This window comes from Hyaena hyaena, unplaced genomic scaffold (genome assembly GCF_003009895.1).
Source record: "Hyaena hyaena isolate Hyena2069 unplaced genomic scaffold, ASM300989v1 scaffold_61, whole genome shotgun sequence".
Lineage (NCBI taxonomy): Eukaryota > Metazoa > Chordata > Mammalia > Carnivora > Hyaenidae > Hyaena > Hyaena hyaena.
In genome coordinates this window covers 2159069-2174579 of record NW_024080693.1, presented here as the reverse complement: position 1 = coordinate 2174579, position 15511 = coordinate 2159069, and the positions used below count along the sequence as shown (strand labels likewise).

Sequence of the window (15511 nt, the reverse complement as noted above, 5' to 3'; positions counted from 1 at the left end):
AGGAGAAAAACGCCAACCCAGAGTTACTACAATATATTTTTTTTTGTTTTCATATCTTATTTCAATATATTTTTTTCAATGTCCAGTTTTCAATCAAAAGAACACAAGATATGTCAAGAAATAGGAAAGAATGAACTATACTAAGAGTAAAAAGGAATCATTATAAACTAATGATTGGTTCAGATGTTGGATTTGGATTTAGCAGAGACTTCAAAGCAGCTCTTATAATAAATATGTTCAAAGAATTAAAGAACACTATGTTTCAAGAATTAAAGGAAAAGCCCTGTTTTACACCATATGCAAATATTAACTCAAACATTGACCAGCAACCTAAAAATAAGAACAAAGCCATAAAGATCTTAGAAGAAAACTCAGGGGTAAATCTTCATGATCTTGGACCTTTTGATCTTGAATTCTCAGATAAGACACCAAAAGCATGAATAACAACAACAACAACAAAAAAAAATCCACTTACCTGGCAGTAGAGATACCATGATTAGGAAGGTGGTTTTCCCAGCGCAAGACTTACCCATTGCACTCAAATATGCTGACCCCTGTAATTGTCCCAAAGGCGAGAAACTTGACCGCATAATTTGGGGTGGAGGGGCTACATTCGTGCTCTCCCCCAGAAAAAAAATAAATAAATTGGACTTCATAAAAATTAAACATTTTTGCGCATCAAAGGAGAGTGTCAAGAAAGTAAAACGACAACCTACAAAATGGGAGAAAATATTTGCAAATCAGGTTTCTAATAATATTCTAGACGTCAGAATATATAAAGAACTCCTACAAGTCAACAGCAAAAAGACAAACACCAAATTAAAAAATGGGCAAAGTACTTGAATATGTATTTTTGCTAAGAAAATATACAAAGATCCAACAAGTCTATGAAAAGAGGCTCAACAGCATTAGTTATGAAAGAAATGCAAATAAAAACTACAATGAGATAACACTCACATTTCACATAGAAAATAAGAAGAATCGGCAAGGATATAGAGAAATTAGAATCCTCATACATTGCTGATGATAATGTAATATGGTACAGCCACTGTGGAAAATAGTTGGTGATCCCCCAAAACGCTACATCTAGAATTACCATGTGACCCAGCATTTTCCACTCCTAGAAATATACTCCAAAGAATTGAAAACACATACACAAACAAACACATGGACATGCATGGTAAGAGTTATAATACTTACAATAATAAAAAGTTGGAAACCACCCAAAAGTCCATTGATGTTTATCACTCAGTCACAAAGAGAAATGAAATATAATATTGATGAACCTCAAAAACATTATGCTCAGTGAAAGAAACCAGACACAATATATTGTATATGATTACATTTATATGAAATTCCCAGAATAGGTAAATTAATAGAAACATAATTCAGATTGGTGGTTGCCAGGGACAAAGGGAAGGGGAAATTGGAAGCAACCATTTAATGGGTACAAAATTTCTTTTTGGAGTGATGAAATGTTTTAGAATAACATTGTGAGTGTACTAAATGCCACTGAATTATATACTTTAAAATAGTTACTTTTATGTATGTGAATATCATCTCAATAAAAATTTGTTTTGATGAATTAAAGGAAAATACAATGACTCAAACCAAGAAGAAAAAGAGAGAATATAAAATTTTTTAAATAATAGAATAAAAATAAAAGAAAATTCTATAGTGAAAATACAATAATCAAAATGAATATTCACTAAATGCCCCAATATCACATCTGAGATGGCAAAATAAAAAAAATCAGTAAACTTGAAAATAGCAAAATAGGGGCACCTGGGTGGCTCAGTTGGTTAGGCATCTGACTTTGGCTCAGGTCATACTCTCACATTTCATGAGTTCCAGCCCCACGTCAGGCTCTGTGCTGACAGCTCAGAGCCTGGAGCCTGATTTGCATTCAGTGTCTGCCTCTCCCCCCCCCCTCTCAAAAATAAATAAACATGGAAAAATTTTAATATAAAAAAAGAAAATAGCAAAATAGAACTTATCGAACACAAAGAACAAAGAAATTTTTTAATAGAGATTCAAAGACTTATAGGCCATCAAGCATGCCAACACACATAGAGTGGGAATTCAAAACTTGAGAGGAGATAGAGAGAAATACAGAAAAAAGAATATTCAAAGAAATAAGTTCCAAAAAGTTCCCAAATTTGGTGAAAAAGATCAATCTACAGATGCAAGAAGCTTATACCAAATATAAGATAAATAATATTGTAATAAGTCTCTTGAAAGACAAAAAATATTGAAAGTGTCAAGGGTAAAATGACTCTGCATATAGAGAGGAATAACAAAATGAATAACAGCTAACTTGGTCTCCAACACAATGGAAGCCAGAGGAGGTGGAATGACATATTCAAAGTGCTAGGGGGAAAATTAGAGCTGTTAATCAAGAATCCTATATCCAGCAAAATGATACTTCAAAAATAAAAGCAAACTAAATGTATTCTTAGATAAACACTAAGAAAGTTTTTTGGTAGTTGACCTGCCAAAATACCAAAAGAAGTTCTTCAAGGTGAAAGGAAATGATCCCAGATAGTAATTCAAATCTATAGGAAGAAAGGCAGAATCCAGAAATAATGAATATGTGAGTAAATACAAAAGACTGTTTAAATGTATTTTTTATTCTTTATTTCTTCAAAAATATAAGAATGCAAGAGTAATGATAAAATTGTGTCATTGCCTTATAACACATATAGACATAATATATATGACAATAATTCTACAAAGGATGAGGAGGAAATGAAGCAATACTGAAGCAAAATAGCCACAGTTTACTTTGATTGGGCCAGTATTAGCCTAATAAATAGCCTAATTAGCCTAAAAATAAATTATGATGCCTCAATATGTGTATTTTAAACCCATAGAGCAACCACTATTGAAAATAATACACAGTTTTAAAAAACAGAGGAATAAAAGTGATCGACTAAAATGCTAATTTAACACAAAATAATGTAATAGAGTAAGGATAAAAATATATATGAGACATACTGAAAAATAATAGCAAAATGGCAGATGTAAATCCAACCTTATCAATAATCATATTAATATGAAAGATCTAAATTCTAAACAAAATGCAGAGATTATCTGATTGGATTTTTAAAGCAAGATTCTATTATATTCTATCTTTAAGATACATACTTTAGACTCAAAGATACAAATATATCAAAGTAAAAGAATAGAGAAAGGTATGGAATGGAAACAATACAATTAAAGTGACTATGTTAATTAAAGCAAAATCTCTTCGAAGACAAGATATGTTTCTAGAGAAAAAGAGATATTTCATAATAATAAACAGGCTTAATACATCAGGAAGGTATAAAAATCATAAATGTGTATGGATCTAATAACAGAGCCCCCAAACACAAGAAGGAAAACCTGACAGAACTGAAAGAAGAAATAGAGAATTCAATAATTATAGTTAGAGATTTCAATAATTCACTCTAAGTAACAGAATAATGAGACAGAAAATTGGAAGCAACAAGGAAGAGTGGGTGGATGACAAAGGACCACTAAATTTTTGAAGGTGACAGAAATGCTTATTATCTTGAATGTGATTCTTGGATATTTATACACATGTCAAAATATCAAATTACATGTTTTAAATACGTGCAGCTTCTTACATGTCAATCACATTTCAGTGAAGCTATGAAAATGTGTAGAATGCAAGTAATAAACACTTAGTGGTAAATTCATAGCATTAAAAGTTCATAATAAAGAGAAGAAAGACCTCAACTAAATACTCAAAGTTTCCATCTTAAGAAACTAGAAAAGAAGAGCAAATTAAACTCAAGCAAGAAGAAGAAATAAAATAATAAATGTTAGAGCAGAAATCAAGAAAAAGGAAAACAGAAAAATATTTTTAAAAAATCAATGGAATAAAAAGCTGGTTCTCTAAAAAGCACAAAATCTTGCAGAAAATACAAGAAAAGGAAATATTTCCAACTCATTCTTTGAGGCCAGTACTACACTGATATCAAAGTCAGGAAAAAAATCACAAGAAAAAAAAAACCTAAAGATCAATATTACGAATGAAAGTAGAAAAAACTCTTGGTGCTAATTAATTAATGTTAATTAACCCTTGATTAACCCAGCTACATTTTTAAAAGGGTTATTATATAACATTCCAAGTGATATTTATCCCAGCAACACAAGATTGGTTTATGAATAGTAATAGATTAAAGCAACAAAAACCCACACAATTTTCTCAATTTGACAAAATTCACATTCATGTATGATAATCACTGTCAGTAAACCAGGAATGGAAGGAAATTTCCTTAATCCCAATGAACGGCATCTATGAAAACGTATAGCTGATGTCATAATGAGTGATGAAAAGCTTCATGATTTCCCCCTAAGAACTGGAATAAGGCAAAGATGTCTACTGTTACATCTTCTACTCACCATTGCAGGAGACTAGCCAATGCAATAAAGCAAGAAAAGAAAATTAAATGCATATAGATTGGAAAGGAAGAAGCAAATCTCCTTCTGGAAGAACATTAAAAGCTACTAGAACTAATAAAATAGTTCACCAAAGTCACAGGATACAGGATCAATATATATAATCAATTGTTATTTCTATATGCCAGCAATAAACAATCCAAAAATAAAATTTTTTAAAACTTTCATTCATAATAGTATCACAGCAAGTACTTAGGAAGTACAAGAAGAAGTGCAAGATTTGCACACTGTAACTATAAAACTATTACTCCAAAATGTGAACCCTGAAAAACTACAAATCATTATGTAGAACAACATGAATGGTCCTCAATATCATTATGGTGACATGAAACTCACAGGACAAAAAGACTACATATTGTATGATTCTATTTAAATGGACCTTATGGAAAATGTAAATCTATGGGCTAGATAGTGTGTCAGTGGTCATCTGGGACTGAAAGCTGGGAATGAGGCTTGATTGCAAACAGTCATGCATGACGGAAATGTTCTAAAACTGGATGAAAATTATTGATTTTGAAATTATTATTATTTAGATTACTGAAATTATTATTATTTAGATTATTGAAAATCATCTAAAACTGGATGTTTTTTTTAATGTTTTATTTTTATTTTTGTGAAAGTGTGAGAGAGAGAGAGATAAAGAGAGACAGTGTGAGTAGGAGAGAGGCAGAGAGGAAGATACAGAATCTGAAGCAGGCTCCAGGCCCTGAGCTGTCAGCACAGAGCCCGACAAGGGGCTAGAACCCAAGAACCATGAGATCATAACCTGAGCCAAAGTCGAACGCTCAACCCACTGAGCCACCCAAGCAACCCCTGGATTGTGATTATTGTCACACAACTCTGCACATTTACTAAAATTCATTGGAATTGTACACTTGCACTCTCCAGATACAACAGTATATAAATTATACCTCAATAGGGTGTTAAACATGTTTTAAAATTATTGTGACACTTCAACTTTTGATAATGGTAGAATCAATTATTTGTTCTACACTCTCTCCAGCAACAAGAAAAACTAGGTGGTGTGATAAAAATTGAGAACTAATGAAGGAAACACAAAGCCAACAAAATAGTGAAGAATTACTAAGCCATGACCAATGGAAAATGGAGGCTCAGAGAGCAATCAAAGATCACCGCCCATGACTCAGAAAGATGGGGTGGAAGAACCAGCTTTCAAAGACAGAACACTGAAAAGTTTTCTTTTGAAACTGACAGTAAGTCAAGGAAGAGAAACAAAAAAATACATGAGTTGGAAAGTAAGTAAATAGTTGTGGCTATAGAGAACCCAAAAGAATCTGCAAATTGGTAAAAATCTATGCATGAATTTAGCACTATTGCTATAGTCAATAAAAAATGTTGCTTTTTTATTTCTAAGTCACAAAGATAAAACAAAATTTATAAACATCCTTTACAACAAACCTCAATAAAAACAGATATCAAATGTAATAAATCTAACAAAAAGGTGAAGAGCTCTATATAAAAAATTAAGATACATTGTTGATAAAAATTTTCAAGAGCTGGAGACATTTCATGTTCATAGATTAGAAATTCAATTTTTCAGAAATGTCAGTTTTCCCCCAAATTATATATCTAGTGCAATCCCAGTAAAAATTCCAACCATGTTAGTCTTTAGAAGTTGGACAAGCTGGTTGTATATATTTTCTATTGCCATGAAACAAGTTACCACACAATCGGAGCCTTTCAAAAGCACATACTAATTATCTCACATTTTATGTAGATCAGGAGTCCAGGCACAACTTAGCTGGGTCTTTATTCAGAGTCTCACAAGAATCCAGTCAAAGTGCTGGCCAGAATGTGTCCTCATCTAGAGATCAGGATTCTCTTCCAAGCTCATATGGTTTTTGGTGGGATTCAGTTCCTCGCAGTTATAGGATTGAGAGCTGAGGCCTAATTTCCTGCCACATATTCATCTCCATTGTCAGTTCATATAATAGCAGCTTGTTTCTTCAAGACCAAGAGAAGAGTCTTTCTACTTTCTGCTAGCAAGACTGGAGGTGCCTGTATGGCCCACTTGATTAAGCACCCAACTCTTGATTTCAGCTCAGATCATGATCTCACATTTTGTGAGATCAAGGCCCAAGTCAGGCTCTGTGTTGACTACTTGGAATTCTCTCTCTCTGCTCTCTCTGTCCCTCCCCCACTTGTATGTGTGCACTCTCTATCAAAAATAAACATTTTTAAAACTACTGTGTTATGTGTGTATGTATTTCCTAATCATGGGGGTGACACGTCATCACCTTTGCCATATTTCATTGACCACAGTCAAGGAGAGGAGATTGTACAAGGGTGTGAATATCACAAGCAAGATCTTGGGGCCATTTTAGGATTCTGTCCACCATTCTAATCCCAAAATGTATGTGAAAATGCAAACAGCAAAGACAGTCTTAAAGAATAAAGGGAAGAAAAATATGCTCTACTGGATATCAAGATATTATTATAAAGCTACACTAACTGAAACAGCAAGGCCTTGGTTCAAGGACAGATCACTTAAGCAAGAGAACAAAACAAAGAACATGCATGGATCCAGGTATTTAGAAACTATTGTTTTATGGGGAAATGGTACTTCAAAGCCAAAGGGAGATGGTGATGTAACCACTAGATATTTATTAAGGAAAACGAATAATGGCTATCTCATACGATCCACAGAAAGCAATTCCCCAGAGGATTGTAGATCTAGTTAAAAGGCAAGCTCATAAAGCTGATAAAAAACAATATAGGAGAGTGTCTTTAGAACCTTGAGGGAGATTTTACTACATTAAAACCAAGAAATTCTGTTCATCAAAATACACCAAAAGAAGAGTGGAAAAAGAGTAGACCCTGAGAAGGTATCTGTCATACATAAAACTAACAAAGAACTCTTAACCAAAAGCAGAGCCATAAGAAAAAGGTAAGCCAGAATAGACATGACCAGGCTCTTACAAAAGAGGATATCCAAATGGCCAATAAACATGTGAAAAGGTGTCCAACCTCACCAGCCATCTAGGAAATGCTAGTTAAAACCACAGTCAGATACCACTAGACACACACCTCAATGACTAGAATTTAAAATTAAAAAAATAAAAAACTAACAATACTATGCTTTGACAGGGATACAGAGCAATAGGAACACTTACATACTCCGAGGAGGGTATAAACTGGACAACCATTTTGGAAAAATGCTTGACACTATGTCCCCAAGCTGAATTTACCCAAGCTTTTGCACCATTTTAGTTATACACCCAAAAGAAACGCACACGTGTGTGCACCAAGAGACACATACAAGAATACTGATGGCCACATTAGCCATTGCACCAAAAAACTGGAAATTATCTAAATGCCCATCAACAGAATAATGGAAATGTTCAGTGTGGCATAGTCAAAAACTGGAAACCTCCAGAGCAATGAAAAGGAAGGATCTACATCTACAAACTCAACAACGCTCAAAAGCACACAGTGCGTGTTCTCATTATATAAAGTTTGAGAAACTAACAGAACTAAAGGTGCTTAGGGATACATGCTTGAGTGGTAAACTGTGAAACAAAACAAGGAACTTCATGCCATAAAAGTTGGTATAGCATTTTGTTTTGCTTTGCTTTGCTTTTGCTAGGGAAGAGGGGGCAGTGAGCAGGAAGAAGCATGGGAAGATTTTAGATCACCAGCTTGGATGGTAGTTATATGGGTGCTTACATGGGATTATTATTGAGCTTCCTGTTTCTATGTGGTGTACTTTTCTACATGTGTGCTATATTTGATGATAACAAAGTTTTAATAACATTAAATAAAAACATATTGCAACATAAATAACATTTTTCTTTTTACTTGTGGGGCACCCCGGTGGCCCAGTGGGTTGAGTGTCTGACTCCTGATTTCAGCTCAGGTCATGATCCCAAGGTCATGGGATTGAGCCCCAAACCAGGCTCCACACTGAGCATCAAGCTTTCTCTCCCTCTGCCCCTCTCCCCTGCTCATGCTCCCTCTCTCTCTCTCTAAAATTTAAAAAAAAATTATACTTGTAATGCATAATGGTTTTTACAAATCAAATGGGAAAAGAATTGTCAAATAAAAAATGAGTTCAAAAGCTAGAAATGCAAGGGTCTAATGAACACTTTTAAATAGTCCACCTCTGTTTGAAATCAAAGAAAGTTAGTTTAATACAACAAAAATGCCCAACAAGAATGGAATTTCCACATAATAGGCAACTATTAACCATTAAATAATGATGTAATCATCAAGATTTTATTTGTGACCAGAATCCTAGTCATGCCATGGTAAGTGAATATATAATATATATTATAAGAGAATTTGAACATCACAAGGGAAGCCATTGATAGATTAAATGAAAAGTCCACATTCTAGAACTGAATATAAACTGTGATCTATTTCTAAACAGAAATCTATATGTGGATATGCATGTATGTCTGTGCATAGGAAACAATGGAATGATGTACTTCAAAAGGTCAGGTTCCCATCTCTGAATACTGAGATTACAGATGATTTTAATTTTACAATTTTCTTTATGTGTGTGTGTGTGTTCTAAATTTTTCATTGTGAGTGTGTATTAGTTATGAACATGGAGAAAAAGAATGTTGATTTTTAATAAGAGGCCAAGGATCACAGAGCATCAGTGGAGAAGCTGTGGGGGCAGGGCAGGGTGGCAAAAGTGGGTGTTATTTCCTGCCTCTCCTTGCCCAACACCCATTTATCCCACAGGTCGGCAGGAATGATCCTTTTTAATAGGTAAGATAGATTAATACCTCACCTGTCTGGCTAAAATAGACAGTTCGTCGAAGAGATGATTCCTTGTCCAAATCACAGCATTCAGTAGCATATACAGAGACCTCCGATGGAGCCCCCCAACCCCTGCACAGAGCGCCAGTGGGGAGTGGGGTGAGGATTTGCATAAATGACCCCTATGGGTAGGGTCAGTAAACATGGCAGCTAAAAACCTGGAGCATAGATGGAGAGGAGGCACTCAGTTACAATAAGTAAAATCTCCAGGTATTTTGTTCCTACTTTTTGGTCACTGATCAGATTTTGTTGTTGTTGTTATTAAAGTATAATTAATATACAGTGTTATATTAGTTTCAGGTGTACAACAGACCGATTCGACGTTTCCATACATTACTCAGCGCTCTTCATGATAAGTGTTCTCTTAATCCCCTTCACCTATTTGCCCCATCCCCCCACCCCCATCCCCTCTGGCAACTACCTACCAGTTTGTTCTCTTGATTTAAGAGTCTGGATTTTTTTTCTTTGTCGATTCATTTGTTTTGTTTCTTAAATTCCACACATGCATGAAATCAGATGGCATTTGTCTTTCTCTGACCAACTTGTTTCATTTAGCATTATACCCCCTAGATGCATCAAGATTTTATTTTTATTTTAATTCCGTGTTATTATTAACACCAGGATGTGTATAAAGACTGCTGTCTGAGCCACCTAAAAGGTGCAAGGACCCAGCTAAAGTCCCCATCACATGGGCATACCTCCCGGTGTTCCGATGTTGCAGCTATGCACCCCTACCAGCCCCTCTGGGGCAGCGTTGACAAAGACCTCTCTCTGCTCAAGTCCTCCGCCCCTACACACTCGGGGCAAGGGAGCCTTGTGGTAATTACTACAACCATACAGTGAGTCTGGATTACAGTTTACCTGCATCTCAACACTGGCTTTCAGAAACTTTTTCACTCTCTCCCTTTCAGTGACCAGGAGCTGGTCAGCTGTGCCCTGAGAACCCTCACAAACTGAAACAGTAGGAGACAGCCCTGGTGAGGAGTGGGGGGGAGGGGGGTGCAGGGATGCCTCTGCCAGCTTCTCCTGGTGTCAGATGGACGCAAGGAAAGGCTGAGGCCTGGAAAGATTATGGGAAAGAGCACAGAGCCCCCCAGCTTCCTTCCCCCACAATGCATAATTAAAACTCTAAATAGTAAACATGCATTAAGTTTAAGGGAGTCCTAAAAAAGGTACCAAATTTTTCCCCATGAGGTCCATTATGATTTTTAAAGCTACCAAATTTGCTTTTCCTTCTGCCCTGCTCTGAGGGGTCTCAGGCACGTTGCCCCTTTGCAACACTATGATGGTCTTATCACAGCCCCTTCGAGAGAATTTCTCAGTTTAGCTTTTCTTCATATCATTCCAGACACTCATCAGGAAAGGTGGGCACATTCTTCAAATATTCCAGATAAGGGAGCCCAGGCACCCCAGCATGGCCCTCTGTCACCAATGCATTTGCATTTAAGCAAACACGAGCAGTAAGTCACCTGCTGGAGGAATCTAAGGACTAGAAACCAGGGTGTTCTTGTTTGTCACTGTTTTCTTCGGGTTTTATTCTTAGAACTCACGTGTTTTTAAAAATGGAAAATTGTCTTGGATGGCTGGGCTTTTTCAGGCTAAATGTTAGGCAGACATGGTTACGTTGGCTCACTCGGCCGGAGCACACGCCCTTAGCGAAGAGGCACACTGGGACTGGGGGCGGCCGAGGATGCTCAGGACAATCACCCAGCCACTAATGGGCACTGACCACACCAGCAAACACCTCTTCTCTTTGAAAGTACCCGCCTCGCACTGAAGGGTAGAGATGCCTTCCCTGCAGCCTACTGCAGCCAGTGTGGACACAGCCTTAGGGCTAGCCATCCTTCTCATTCAGCTGCAGTGAAGCGCTCTTGTGGCCCTGACAATATTCTCTTGTGCACCAAAGGAAGCGAATAATAATTAAAGAGCCCTTTGGACAATATCTTTCTGTCTGAGGAATCATATACTCAAATAATCTAATTTATAAAACCTCTTCACCACCTTACTATCCAGGTTCCGTTTTCTTTTGCATATATTGTCACCAGTCAACTAATGATGGATAGAGGGAATTAATACATGGTTGATTGCATCTCATAAAGCCACTTGGACGCATTTAAGATCACTGGTGTCTTTTTTCTTTCCAGCACCTTCTCACATAATGTGCTCTCGGAACATATATGTAAGACACACGCTGATATTAAAAGCTGCATTCTATACAGCCTAATAAAAAGGATGCCACATCAAAAGCCAGAGTTAACATCTAACAGGTACTATAATCATTTAAGGGATGAAAGGAGCTGGTGTAAGGTTGATACCGCCACACAGCCTTCATTTCACTCACTGCCTCTGTCCCCAAGGACAAAGCCAAACAGCCAGGGGACAATGGCAGGGCTTCAGGTACAGTGGAGACAGGAGGTCTCTATGGCAGCATGCATGTTGTCCTTGCTTGGCCCAGCCATTTCTGAGAATATGAACAAATGTATGCAGCAATAAAAGACACTCACAGTATATCTTGGGAGGCTTCTAGAAGCAAAGGAGGAATGTGTTGTTGGGGATCTGTTTTAATAGGTTTCCCAAGTCAGCCATTCAACCTCGTGTCCAGAGCTTGTTAAGCAGAACATAGGTTGTCAGATGATGTGGAAATGAGTTGGGATGGCCCATTTGGAGGCAGAAGAGTGGGGTGGCCATGTGCTTGGGCTGTGCAGCAGACCTCCTGGGTGGGAAGGGGGTGGGCGCAGACCAAAGCCTGGCTCTACCGTACCCTTGCCATGTGACCTTGGGAATGTTACCAACCTCTAAGAGCCCCACTTACCTCAGTGTGACAGGGGACTCAATAACAGACCCTTGCCTCCTAGGATTTTTGTGAGGATTCAAGGAGTTAGTCTGTGCAAATCAGCACATGATCAACCCTCATCACTAGGGCAAAGAATAAATTCTACATCACCTTAAGCCACCATTTCCCAAACTCTATTTCAGGGAACAATGAAGATGTTAAGAGGTGCTTCACAGAGGGAATAAAAACTTACCTGGTTGGTTAAGGGAGGTAAAGAAAGTTGACCTGGTCTCTCCTTCTCCCCAGTTGTAACAAGTGGAAGTTTGTGAGTATCTATCTCACTACTGACTGTGATTCCCTGAACACAATTTGGAAACGATGAGCTAACCAAGATGGCAGATGTCCAGCACATTCGAGAGGCTTCTAGGACTGGTCAAGACCTTCAGCATGAGGCCAAAGCAGAAGCAGGAACATGTCTGGGATAACACTTAAGCCACCTCCAAACTCTGAAGTGGCAAAATGCAGGGTTCTGCTTAGATGAAGAAACCGACTCAAAAAAGAAGCCCAAGTGCAAGGAAAAGATCTTCAAAGATTGCTCAGGATGTCAGGTGAGGAATGGAAATGGTACAGACTTGACATTTGTTTTGATCTCTCAGGGGGGGCGAGGTTTTGAAGGAAATAGTAGCCAGTGATGTTTTTTTTAATCTGTGGATTTTCCTACATGGCTCTTAAACTAAACTACACTTCCTCAGCGGAATGCTCATCTGCCCCCACCGTGATACTCAGGAGACCTGCTGAAAACCCAGATGGGGATCCCAGGGATTGGGTCTCTGGTGCAACAATCAAGCCTCTTCCTCCACCCTCAGGCCTTACTCATCAGGTGTTAAGTGGAAACCCTACAACTTGCCCGATGCTGTGACAGGCAAAAGAAACCCACAAACCATCTTGTTCTCTTCTCCAGGAAATAGTTTCTTACCCTAAGCCACCAAACCAACTTGGCCACAGCCAGGGGACACCAGAGACTCAGGATGACTTCTGAAACCCACCTGAACACTTTCAAAGCATAAAATCATACCAGCCCAAAGGTGTCCACTTAAAAGCAGGCATATTCCTGAAGGTCTAAAAATGCCTGTGACAATAATAGCTTTTCTTTATTGACGATTATGGATGATGGGATTATTTATAGGAGCCTGTTGACTGGTTTTAAAGCATAAGTCTCTTTATTTAATGAAACCATATTAAGTATTAGTTCTGAAACACCATGCCATCTCACTAATTTATATTAAACAGCCTCCAAAAAATCATATTAGAAAGCACAACTAGATACAGAAAGACACACTTCCTGTCCGAGAACGCTGGGTGCATTTTTTAGAAGATCCCCCAAATTCACCTAAGTCAGATGCGAAGATGTGCCTGGCATGAGCTTGCGCCTAAGCCCCCGACGCTCCACAAAGCTAAGGCGATCGTTCAACAACCCAAGTTTTAAATGATGAGAAGGGCAAATCCTGACGAGCGGGAAAGGTGACACCTCAACTCCCAACATTTCCCCAGATGAAGCCAATACAATTCTAAGGAGGGCTTTTCTTTTCAAGGAAACACGTCTTCCTCGAGAAGAGCCGTGCAGCCGATTAAGACATTTCCCAAGCATCTGCTAACCTACTTACAGGCATCATTGCTCCCTTGGGCCTTGGGACCCCTCCACCTTCCCGAACGGAGTAGCTGAATAGGTAAATGGGTTATATCAGGCCAGGAAATCAATGTGTATACTGTGTTCTCAGCCACAGATGAGCATGTCGAAGCCATTTTATTATAGCTCTAGGAGCCGTATTGATCCAGCTGTAACTACTCGGAGGTGGCCGGCAATCCAATGAGGATGCATCCTTCTGTCCATCCAGCCGCCTCTTTCCCCAAGTAGTGCTTGGAGAGTAAGTGTTTGCAGATTGGATTAATTTAATGTTTGCTTAATCAAAACTGACTGCCCCGGAACTTAAATGCTATTAATTACTAAGAGAATCCAGAACTAATCCTCTAACACCATGAGGCCAGGGAGGAAGAGCAGCTCTGTGGAGAAGGGGGCACCCTTAAGGAAATTCTGTTTGTCATACTTTACAGATGTTCATTTCATTTCCTTCTCCACTTCCACCACCACCGTCCACCTAGCCCCTTTCCCCCACAGGCTGCTAGATGATACCTGCTGCTTTTGTTACCCTTCTTTGTGGTGCAAGAGATGCATGCTTTCCAAGTGCTGGCTGGATGCAGAGCCCCAGACTCCGATTCTGGGCAGTATTCATCACATCAAATTCGTCACATCACATCAGAAAGCGCCCACTGCACCCTGTTGTTAGTCTAATTAGTGATGGAGGTGGATCTTTCTGAGAGCCCCTCTGAGATGGTGTCTGTGCCTTATCCATCTGTGACGACGCCAGCACCTGCCACTGAGCCTGGTACATCACAGGCATCCACAGGTGTTGGCTGAATTGAGTCTGGGGAGGAGACAATGGTCCCTGCTCTGTTGACACCTCTCCAGGCACAGCATTTCCTGGGCACCTCTATCAAATCCTCCACTGTCCCTGCCCTCAGAAAGACAGGAAAGTGTCCTTGGAACCAAAATCCAGTGCCTAGTTTGCTTATGGACTGAACCCCACCATAAGAGAAATGTGAGAGGGCGTGCCTGCCTCCAAATCTATCCCATTGCTTTGCAAAAAGGTGAACCTCAAAACAAACGCCATACAGCTGTCAGAGAGCTAGCATGCACCGGGGCAGGGGCGGGGCAGTGGGTGTGGGGGGAGAGGCAGAATCCTGTGAATGACCAAAACATGCACTTTCCTCCTGCAATACTCAGAGCTTTTAATGAAAATTCTGTGCATCTGCAGTTTGGCCACCAGTGCACGCCAAGTCTCTCAAACCCGTTAGGACCAAGTGGCCCTGCACCTTAAAGCAGAAAGCCTTCCTCGAATAGAACGGCATCTCAGCATCCCACTGGGGGGCTTCCCACAATTATTACAGGGTCACCAACTCATGTGCCTGCACAGTGAAACAGCAAGCAGAGTAAATGACCAAAGGAAAGGAAGAAGTAGGCTGTATGCAGTATGGAGTGGTGAGTCCACAGGAAATCACGGAGCACCCTCTCCAGGAAGGGCCATCGTTACGCAGCTCTTGCCGGCTGTCTCCCTGCAGAACACAGGCTCTGTGTGCACAAGTCTGCCTCCCATGCAACCTCACCCAACTGTGAAATGCTGGCGACCAATGCAATTTAAGAACTTACACAGGTAATCCAAACAAGGTCTACAGCATAGTTAACAGTGCTGTGCCCTTGTCAGCCCCTGGTTTTGACAGTGCACCATGGTCACCTAAGATCTCGTTGTTGGAGGAAGCTGGGCGTAAGAATAAACAGAGATTCTCAGCGCTATTTTTACGGCTTTTTGTGCATCTTAAATTATTACAGAATAAAAAGTTAAACACACACGGAGTGTAATCCAAAAC

General features: G+C 39.0%; 1 non-coding gene across 1 annotated transcript; it reads left to right on the top strand.

The window, feature by feature from the left end:
* The first annotated feature begins 467 nt into the window (after positions 1-467).
* Positions 468-628, top strand: LOC120231741. The gene has a single exon (XR_005528399.1). It is a non-coding gene; the product is annotated as a U1 spliceosomal RNA (small nuclear RNA).
* Positions 629-15511: the final 14883 nt, after the last annotated feature.